Source organism: Ipomoea triloba, chromosome 10 (assembly GCF_003576645.1).
Source record: "Ipomoea triloba cultivar NCNSP0323 chromosome 10, ASM357664v1".
In the NCBI taxonomy this organism is placed as follows: Eukaryota; Viridiplantae; Streptophyta; class Magnoliopsida; order Solanales; family Convolvulaceae; genus Ipomoea; species Ipomoea triloba.
The window spans coordinates 17,706,445-17,715,975 of record NC_044925.1 but is presented as its reverse complement, the minus strand read 5'-3'; positions in this window follow the sequence as shown (position 1 = coordinate 17,715,975).

Sequence of the window (9,531 nt, the reverse complement as noted above, 5' to 3'; positions counted from 1 at the left end):
GAATTTTCTGTGTTAATTCGTGAACCAAAATGACCAAAACTTTTTATGGACATCAAGTACTATGAGTTAGGGTTCTACCATAAAAATTTCAAGTGAAAAAGAGTTCGGGAACTATCTTTACCGGCTCAATCTTTCAGACTGCGCCAAGCTGAAATTTTCTTATAAGGAGGTGGTATTATGTATATGAAACCTATGTATATACGTGTAGTATATATATTTATGTGTGTAGTATATATATATATATATACACGTGTGATGTGTGTGTGTTTAAACTATATATATATATGTACATATATGAGTATATATGTATAATTAAATAAAGGTTGTATCTCTGTATATATGTGCGGTATGTGTACTTTATGTGAGTATGCATAAATGTGGAAAATGTTATGTTAAATGCATATATACATATGTGTAGTGTGATGATGGGAAATGTGTTGAGCAAAATGTTTTGAGAGACAACACCATACACGAAGGTAGGTTTATACTATTTAAAGTGTGTTATGTGAGAAAGTAAAGAATGAGATAAAATGAAATTATGGTGTGAGGTTGGAGACTATTCCTTTTAACATTCACAATGGATTCACAAACATTGGGCCCTGAAGTGATTGGTGTTAACCACGTTGAGTAACCTTGTAGAAACAGATCCAAGGTTACTAGAGCTAGTGACTAACCTGCGGGCTTGAAATCCCGACAAGGGGTGTGCACACTAAAGGTCCTAGATCTGCTTCCCCTAGTTGGAATAACTAGGTTGTGGTGAGGTGGTGGAAACGAGAAGGAAATTGTGGTGTTAATCGGAATATCTTTAACGTTATTATGGTAAAAGCTGGTTATTTCTATTTAAATGTTTATATGATTATGAGTACGAGTGTGAGTATGGGTATGATTATAAGTATGATATTGTGTATACAGGTGGAAATTGTGATTATTGGCACATATTTTCTTTGAAACAATAATGAGGAAATGAATATCTCTTATATGAGAAATCTTGTTGAAAATGTGTTATCATGTGAAATGAACTGTTTTTCGAAAACAAAGAATAAAACTATTTTCTAAAACCATGATTTTACACGGTGGAGTAGGGATTACTTAGCACTATGTGCTAATTCTGTTTTCCAAATGAATTTCAGGTATGGAATAGATCTTGATATCCGAGAGCGATAGAAGAGAAAATGGATCTACTCTTGATGATAGAAATCACTATGGTTTTTGAGTTGTATATTACTGGGATGTAAGGCAGTAATAGTATGTATTAATAAGGATAGTAGATGTAAAGACTACCTTAGCATCTAAGTTGTAACAAACTTAGGTGTGGAGTAGCACTTCTGGATTTTATGCGCTTCCGTTTTGGGAAATTAGTAATTATGATTAATTATGCCTTTTTGTATGATGGAAAATCTGGGGGTGTTACAGTGTGAATGTGAAGGTGATAAAACGAAGAGTCAAGACTCCCGGAGTGTCGTGTCTCTCAAGGATGGCGAATGGGAACCAAATACGTGTGGCATTTAGGAAGTTGAGATGTAAGAGTTACAAGAATCAAAGGTAGAGGTTTTGTTCATGGGTGATTTGAAAGTAAAGTGGGATAGAAAATACAAAAGGTAAAGGATGGGGTGCATGCCAATGCTAAGCCAAAGGATTGATTATCGTAGGTAGCTTGGAATTGGGTTTCGAGATTGATCTAGGGAGTCACGGTATTAGTACCGAGTGGCGTCACACTCAGACTCTCAATCCTCATTCGGTTGAGGCATTTTATCGAACACCTTGCCTACCACTCCTCTCGGATCTCGTCCTTTCGGACTAAGAGCAGAGATATAGATGAGTTGGGCTCGTGAAAGGCCGCTATCGCGCACTCTCTCACTTCCACTCGGTTCACTAACTATCCCGACCGGAAATAGAAGCAAAGATTAAACAACATCATCCATACAATCATCAATCATACTCCCACAATAGTCAAGATCATAAGATAAAATATAAACATCAATCCATAGGTCAACAAGGGCACACACACCCAAACTAATCTACTCTAACATAATAAACATTAATATCAACAACAGAAACAAAGCAAGAATATAAATGATCAAACTTTATATTAAAAGAAGTATGTTACCTAAGGAAAGCTTTTGGATCTACATCATCTTCTTCATCTACACTAAGCTAAGCTAATCTAAGGAGGGGTATTGGTCTTCCTCCCCAAAGGGGGAGAATTTGGAAAGGGAAATCTAAATCTAAAATTATTGGGTGCCTCCCCCTTCCCAAAGGTCTGAAATAATGAGCCTTATATAGGGGGAACAAAATAGGGGCAAGATAGTAAATTTCCCGCAGCAGATTTTAAGGGTTGGTACAGGGCTTTCGACGCGTCGAGACAGGGGCTCGACGCGTCGAGCCCTAAAGAAATCTTCCTCGATCCTTCCACACGCGTGGTAGAGGGCATGGGGAGCTACTGGAATTATTCCACGCCCCTCCACACGCGTGTGAGGCTGCGTGGGAGGCTCCTGCTTCATGGCTTCTTCATTTCTTGCTCAGTTTTAGCCTTAAGTCCTCCTTTTGGCTGTAAAATAGCTTTAAAACATCTTCCATGCTCTTGTTAGCGGTTTTGGTCACATATGAGTCTAAATGCATGAAATCCTTATGAAATGGGTAATAAAGTATACAATTCTAGCCCGTAATTGACCCCTAAAACAAGCTATTCTTGGTGCTTATCACTTTGAAACAATCATAGTTCCTATGGACTTCTTAAGAATAGTAGGATAGTGTGTAGCTTAAGTGTTTGATAAAATTCCCCTTAGAGCTTTGGATGCTTGAAGGCACTCCTAAGTCAAAGAAGTCTTAGTACACAAAGGTGGAAAAGGACTAAGACAACACACTCTTGAATAGCCAACATCCTAGCATGGTTTATCCATTACCTTAGTCACACCACAATGCAACATACATGAACACTATCCAATCCCTACCCTTTTACATATTTTCAAACTCTTTTACTTTATTAATTTCTTGCACTCAAACCAAACCTTATGAACTCATTTCACTCACAATCCACCACTCACCACACTCGAATCCCTTGCATGACTCAATCAAATAAATGCCCGAACACTTGACACACCTCCACGTCCCTCCTTCGAGACCGACACTCGGGGAGTCACTGACTTTCCGTTTTAACACAAATTTCTTTTGACACCTCAACCCTACGTAAAACCGACGATGTCAACGTGCCAATTCTTAGGGGGAAGGTTAGTTTCATGGTTCAATAGGAAACAAAACTCCATTGCTACAAGCACAGCCGAAGCTGAATATATCGCAGCAGGGAGTTGTTGTTCGCGAATTTTATGGATGAAGCAACAGTTGAAGGATTACGGAATTAATTGCGAGGATGTTAGTATTTTCTGTGACAATACTAGCGCGATTGCGATTTCACAAAATCCTTTACTTCATTCAAGAACGAAGCACATCGACGTACGACATCATTTTATCCGAGACCACGTCGAAAAGAAGAATTTAAGGATCGATCATATCCCTACAGAAAATCAAATTGCAGACATTCTCACAAAACCGTTGTGTGAATCTCGCTTCGCAACTTTAAGGCACGAAATGGGGATGATCGAAATTAGCTAAGTATTTTAATTTATGCCAAGTGTTTTAATTTTTAATATATATGGCGTGATTTTGTGTTCTTAGCTGGGCTATATTTTTATTTGGCTTACAAGTGTGTTTTACGTGTTAACTGCATAGCATGTGTTTTTAATTTTCACCTGCTTGTGTTTTTACTGTGGTGAGTCGCCCCCTACACGTGTGTTTATGCATGCAGTAGAAATAATTATGTTTCACCTGCTTCTTATCTTTTTAGCTAGAATTGTTTAGTTGGATAGTTTGGTAATTCTTTTATGACATATCTAATTCTATACGTGTACTTTACCTATTTATAGTACTAACCATTTTACATGCAGATGAAAAGACTTTTCCACTTTTGACCATGCAAGGGAAACGGCTTTTGAGGAGTAAAAGCTTTGATTCTTGAACTCTTGGAAACCGCCAAAGTGACATTTAATGTCTACTTTTTAGCAGTTTCAAATTCCAAGGCTTTCCAACTCTTCTATAAGATGGGAACTCCTCACATATCCTACTCGTACAAGAAAACTTTGTGTTGTTTATTTTTGCAGGAAAGCCATGAAGCCCAAGATACAGGCCGAGAAAACCGTGAGACGCATGTCTAGGAGAATTTCTGAACAAGCACGAATGGAAATGTTGAGAGCAAGAAGGATTGCCAATGGCGGACACGAGATCGGTGACACCTCCACCAACCCGATTATCTTAGAAGAAGAGCAACCCGTGCAGTCAGTTGAGCCAGCCGAAGGAGTGCAGAAAACTGGTGATCCAGACAGAGACTATGTCCTATTTCTCATGAAGGGCAGTGGGCCTTCAGAATCCCCACCTCAAACATCCGGAGCTACACACTACACAAGCTTGGATTCTGAAGAAACCTCCATTGCTAGTCGTGTTTCTGTCTCTCGTACCAAGACCGCAGCTAGCCCGGCCACCTTGAAGAAGAAGAAGTAGAAGGATGAGTGAAAATCCTTTTATGTACTGATCTGAATAAGGCTTGTGGTCTATGTTCCAAATTTTCCGTAACCATATGCCTATATTATCGATAAATGGAACAAATATTCGGATGGTTGCATTTCTCTCTGAAAGTATTTAATTGGCCATGCAAGAATCAAGAAAGCTACGAGAAAAGTAAAGAAGAATTCGAAAAATTATTTAAGTAGCTTAACAAAAAAATTATAATGCATGACATGGCCAAAGATCTCAAGGGAAAACAAGAAGAAAATATCTCCCTAAACCGTGAAATTCGGGTGCAACAAAAAGGAGATGCACATTATTTCCCTAGAATATTAGATGCTGCCAAAACAGGGGGAAGAAGGGTCAATCAATTTCGCCAAGTTGGTTCCAGACCGCACCAACTCAAGGGGAACCAACACAGGGGGAAGGAGTAAAATCAACTTTTAAAATTTTTGCTAACCCCTCAGGAAATGTATTTTCTACATTTACAGCCCCAAGGCAGGCAAGTCAACCGAGTGCACCCGCAATGATTGAACAAGAGCGTGAAGATCGAATGGTAGACTTATTTGCTGATCACTTTGGAGTCACGCATGATGCTATTTTAGATCAAGAAGGGAGGAACCCAAGAGAATGCGCGAGATGGTATTTGCGAGATGTCTTTCCCGCAAATGATTTACGCGATGCCGCAGAATGCTACAAAGTTGGTAGAGTGTTCCAAAAATTCTACCACTTGGAGGACAAGAATGACTTCGGTAAGCTAAGGAAAAGAATCAATAGCATGTTGGGTATTTAAATTTACTCCTAGCTTACTTTACAATTTCAAGTTCATGACAAATGATGGTGATATTTTGAGATGTTGTGGCATAATTCGAATTACTGTAATGGTTCAAATTACTGTGATGGTTCTCATGCTATAAAATATCTATCTTTGTTAGTTTTGTGTGTTATGTCTTTTAATTTGACTTAATTCTTTGTAGTATGCATGTTGGTAGAAAAATTAAATTCCAAGTGAATTAACCCAACAATGCATAATTTTCGTACAAGTCAAAATTAATAAAGCCGTAGGTCAGAAATCTATGAAAACTCATCGTAATGGCTAGTCGCAATAAAATTGAAAAATAAAATCAGTTGATCTCTAGACTGAGCCAAATATGATTGAGTATAGGTTTTGGCATCATCAAAAAGGGGGAAATTGTTAGGAATAAAAATGTAATAGTTTTGATAAGCCAATTTGTAATTTTAGAAATCCCCTATTTTATTTTTAGAGTGTAGAGATTAGACCCGGAAGACAAGTCATGACATTAGATTGGTTCGAATTATTGTTTTATAGAATACATTTTGTCATGAGTCTTGTAAGTCATTTGCTTCCACTATACACATGAGTGTATATGATCTAATGGACAAGGCCAAATTATCATTGCTATACTAGAAGGCATGAGTTTGAATCCTACAAAGAACATTTTAAGCCTTGAAGAGCAAGAAGTGGAGCTAGTAGTGTCACGGCTCGATTCCACGAAGAAAGTTAACTTTTGGCCTATAGAGGAACTTGTGGAGAAACCTATGGAGCAAGTCAAAGTCCAATGGAGGAAGTCAAGTCAAAAAGTCAAGGGAGGAAGGAAGTTCAAGATCCACTATCTCTGCACCATACGCTACACAATGGAAAGAAGGGTCAAATACATTATCTTGCTGAATATGATTGAATGAGCTGAAACAGAGTAATGGTTAAGAACTTGAGCATACTACCTATTGGTCCAATGTTTGAATCCTACTTGTTACATTTTAAAGCCTAAAGGAGGAAGCTTGGAGCTAGTCACACGGCCAAGGCTTTTAGGAGCTAGTTTTGGTCAATGGAGCAAACTTTGGAGCTAGTCAAAGTCAACATGGAGCAAGTCAAAAGGTCAAATGGAGCAACTTTGGCAAGACTTATGCGCGTGATCCATACTACATTTATACACGCGTGAAAGGCACTATAAAGCAACTTATGGAGGAACATCTAGTGCAACTTATACTTAGCCAAATTTACAAGGTTCATATTTTACAGGGTGCAGTACGTGATGCCATGAACCAGAAGAAATTTGAAGGTGGTGATTTTCTGAAGATTATTGTTCATACTCAAGCAAGAGCCACCCGGAAAATATTTTTGAAAGATCAACTTGCCTAAGATCAAATCAAGATTGCAACAAAGTCAAAAATATCAAGCTCTGGAGAACACAAAGTCCACAATATCAGGCTGTCAAGACAACAAGTCAAAAATTGGAGGCTACAAGTTTCAAAGATCAATCAAGCCGAATTAGAAAACTTTGGTGAGCAATTTGCAGAGGTAATTTTTCTAAAATTACCAGCGGCATTAAATGAGCAGATCAAAATGGAGATCTTATCATATCAAATTGGCAAGTTATCAGATCAACGGTATGGTCATTAAATGAGGAGGTATGGCCATCAAGATCAGATTGGAATGACCAATCAAATCAATTGAACGTTCAAAATTTGAATGTTCATAACAGGCAAATAATTCTCTGAATTATAAAAAGTCCAAGAAGACTTGAAGACAAACACAGAGGTGACGGTAGAGATCTCAGCAAACGAACGGACGAACATGTGGATCTACTGATCGGTGAATGCGATAAAAATACAGAGTGCTGTGATATTGAGCTATACACGAGAGGATTTCAAGTCTTAGAAAATAAATCTTTATTTCTTTGAACAATAGTTGTATCTCTACTTAGAGTAGAAAGGAGTGTAGTTGGGTGCGTAACACTCGGGTGAACTAAGTGTAGCTTTGTACGAAACACTTGGTTGGAACGTAGATTTGTGGGTAGCGTTCGGGAACGTAGCTTTGTGCGTAGCGTTCAGGGAGCGTAGCGTTCGGGGAGCGTAGCTGTGTGCGTAGCGTGATAAGCACCAAGAAAGGTACTAAAAAAGGGTCTAAAATAGGATTAAACTGTAACGTTTTGCCATCCGATCATAACAATCTCGTGCATTTTAGTTCAGATGTGATTAAAGTCTTCTAACATCAATCCTAGGAAGAGTTTTGAGATATTTTACAGGTTGGAGAGGGATTTGAGGCTAAAATAGAGCAAAAGACAAACGAAGCCGCAATGCAGTATCATCCCACACAGCCTCACACGCGTGTGGCTGGGCGTGGAATCTTTCCAGTAACCATCCACGCCCACCACCACGCGTGGTGGCATGCGTGGTCGGGCCAAGGGCTATTTTGGGAAATTGGTTCCCTTTTGTCACCTATATAAATCCCTTTTGCCCTAAACCTAAGGAGAACATATTTAGAATATGCTAGATCTGAAAATTATAGAGGGTTTTCTCCCCTCTTAGGGGAAAATTCCTTTTCTTCTAGGTTAGATTAGATCCAAGGGCAAGGAGGAAGATTGGAATTTCAATAACAAAAGTGTAAAGATCCCCTTCTTGAAGGTGGTAACTATTCTCTCCAATTCTTAATCTAATATTTGTTTCTTAGAGATTTCCTTTCTTTTTCTTGTTTCTTTAGCATGTTAGAGTATATTAGATAGGGGATTGTTGGCCCCAAGGTTGATCTATGTGGATGCTTGATATTATTGCTAGTAGATTTGTGAGTTTCTTGATTGTTGGATGATGAACTTGTGTGGTGATGTTCTTCAAGCTTTGTGCCTATTGTGGCCACATTAGGTAGAAAACCCAAAAGGAAGTGAGTGTGTGCGCGATAGCGGCCACTCACGAGTCTAACTCACCCACATCTCTGCTCTTAGTCCGAAAGGACGAGATCCGAGAGGAGTGGTAGACAAAGTGTTCAATGAAATGCCCCAACCGAATGAGGATGGGGGAGTCCAAAGTGTGACGCCACTTGGTGAAGTGCCACGAACTCCCTAGTCTATTCCACATCTTTTCCTCGCAAACCTATCCAAAGATAGACCACATAGAGAAGCGTAAAGCCCCAATCTCCGCCTTTTCATTTATTTTACACAACCCCTATTACCCCTTTCAAACCTTCCTACAAATGACATCCAACCCTAGCAAGTCCCGTAACTCTTTCTTTTCAACTTCTCAAATGCCAACACACTAATTCGGTTCCCATTCGCCATCCTTGAGAGACATTACACTCGGGGAGTCTTCACTCTTCGTTTTAACACCCTCCATACCATATTCACCTCACACTAAAACTAACAACATCAAAATTGCACCGTTGCCGAGGATGGAAAACGGTTCTTGAATTTTGTTGACATCTCTGAAGTAGAATTTTAAGAGTTCTTGAATTGCTTTCTTTCTTTTCGTTTGTTTTATCTTTCTATTTTTGTTTATTTCATTGAGGAAGTGAGTATACTATCTTTGAATATCTTGCTACTCACTTGCAACTACTTTTAGTTGCGAAATATTTGTTGTTTGTTAAGCTTGCGCATGAAATTTTATACTATTAACCAATTGAAGCTTACAAATGAGTGCTTATCTGTATTCCCATTGTTATCCATACCATGGAAGACCATACACAAGAAACATTCCACCTCAAACCTATGAACAACACCAACAGTACTATCCAAATCCTTATTTATACCCACCATTCCAATATACATATCCACCTTACCCGAGCACTTTCACTTATCCTAACTACGAACCACATCCTTATGCTACATCCTCTATGCTTAATTATGAGAGAATTGAGAAACCTACATACCAAAATGGAGAGGAATCCCTTAGTTCTATAGCGGAGAGTATTAACAACCAACTTATTCAAGTCATGAAGAAGATTGACCCAAGTTGTGAACCGGCATTAGAGGTCATAACTCCTACTACCATTAAACCTCCAATTCATTATATCCCTCCATCTAACTGATAAGCACGATTTTATTACTTTACTTTATTATACTTTACTTAATAATTATATTAATTAATTATATATTTTTTGCTTAATCTTATTAAATTATCATATTTATATTTACTTTGTATTTATCTAATAATATTAATTAATAAAGTAATAATGTAGCATGTTTA